Consider the following 2,169-nt stretch of genomic DNA (forward strand, 5'->3'; position numbering starts at 1 on the left):
GCGGCACGCAGGAGATCCGGGAGGGGGGGGGGGGCTTAGACAGAGGAGGCGGCACGCAGGAGATCCGGGAGGGGGGGGGGGGGGGGAGACAGAGGAGGCGGCACACAGGAGATCCGGGAGGGGGGAGACAGAGGAGGCGGCACACAGGAGATCCGGGAGGGGGGAGACAGAGGAGGCGGCACACAGGAGATCCGGGAGGGGGGGGGAGACAGAGGAGGCGGCACACAGGAGATCCGGGAGGGGGGGGGGGGGGGGGGGGGGAGACAGAGGAGGCGGCACACAGGAGATCCGGGAGGGGGGAGATAGAGGAGGCGGCACGCAGGAGATCCGGGAGGGGGGGAGACAGAGGAGGCGGCACGCAGGAGATCCGGGAGGGGGGGGGGGGGAGACAGAGGAGGCGGCACGCAGGAGATCCGGGAGGGGGGGGAGACAGAGGAGGCGGCACACAGGAGATCCGGGAGGGGGGGGGAGACAGAGGAGGCGGCACACAGGAGATCCGGGAGGGGGGGGGAAGACAGAGGAGGCGGCACACAGGAGATCCGGGGGACAGACAGAGGAGGCGGCACACAGGAGATCCGGGAGGGGGGAGACAGAGGAGGCGGCACGCAGGAGATCCGGGAGGGGGGAGACAGAGGAGGCGGCACGCAGGAGATCCGGGAGGGGGGGGAGACAGAGGAGGCGGCACGCAGGAGATCCGGGAGGGGGGAGACAGAGGAGGCGGCACACAGGAGATCCGGGAGGGGGGGGAGACAGAGGAGGCGGCACGCAGGAGATCCGGGAGGGGGGGGGGGGGGGGGGGGGGAGACAGAGGAGGCGGCACACAGGAGATCCGGGAGGGGGGGGGGAGACAGAGGAGGCGGCACACAGGAGATCCGGGAGGGGGGAGACAGAGGAGGCGGCACGCAGGAGATCCGGGAGGGGGGGGGGAGACAGAGGAGGCGGCACCCAGGAGATCCGGGAGGGGGGGGGGGGGGGGGGAGACAGAGGAGGCGGCACACAGGAGATCCGGGAGGGGGGGGAGACAGAGGAGGCGGCACACAGGAGATCCGGGAGGGGGGAGATAGAGGAGGCGGCACACAGGAGATCCGGGGAGGGAGGGGGGGAGACAGAGGAGGCGGCACACAGGAGATCCGGGAGGGGGGAGATAGAGGAGGCGGCACACAGGAGATCCGGGAGGGGGGAGATAGAGGAGGCGGCACGCAGGAGATCCGGGAGGGGGGAGACAGAGGAGGCGGCACACAGGAGATCCGGGAGGGGGGGGGAGACAGAGGAGGCGGCACACAGGAGATCCGGGAGGGGGGGGGAGACAGAGGAGGCGGCACACAGGAGATCCGGGGGACAGACAGAGGAGGCGGCACACAGGAGATCCGGGAGGGGGGAGATAGAGGAGGCGGCACGCAGGAGATCCGGGAGGGGGGAGACAGAGGAGGCGGCACGCAGGAGATCCGGGAGGGGGGGGGAGACAGAGGAGGCGGCACGCAGGAGATCCGGGAGGGGGGAGACAGAGGAGGCGGCACACAGGAGATCGGGAGGGGGGGGGGGGGGGGGAGACATAGGAGGCGGCACACAGGAGATCCGGGAGGGGGGAGACAGAGGAGGCGGCACACAGTAGATCCGGGAGGGGGGGGGGGGGGGGGGAGACAGAGGAGGCGGCACACAGGAGATCCGGGAGGGGGGAGATAGAGGAGGCGGCACGCAGGAGATCCGGGAGGGGGGAGATAGAGGAGGCGGCACACAGGAGATCCGGGGAGGGAGGGGACAGAGGAGGCGGCACGCAGGAGATCCGGGAGGGGGGAGACAGAGGAGGCGGCACGCAGGAGATCCGGGAGGGGGGAGACAGAGGAGGCGGCACACAGGAGATCCGGGAGGGGGGGAGACAGAGGAGGCGGCACACAGGAGATCCGGGAGGGGGGAGACAGAGGAGGCGGCACACAGGAGATCCGGGGGACAGACAGAGGAGGCGGCACATAGGAGATCAGGGGAGGGAGGGGACAGAGGAGGCGGCACACAGGAGATCCGGGGAGGGAGGGGACAGAGGAGGCGGCACACAGGAGATCCGGGAGGGAGGGGACAGAGGAGGCGGCACACAGGAGATCCGGGAGGGAGGGGACAGAGGAGGCGGCACACAGGAGATCCGGGGGACAGACAGAGGAGGCGGCACACAGGAGA

Source organism: Dendropsophus ebraccatus, chromosome 8, assembly GCF_027789765.1.
Source record: "Dendropsophus ebraccatus isolate aDenEbr1 chromosome 8, aDenEbr1.pat, whole genome shotgun sequence".
Classification (NCBI taxonomy): domain Eukaryota; kingdom Metazoa; phylum Chordata; class Amphibia; order Anura; family Hylidae; genus Dendropsophus; species Dendropsophus ebraccatus.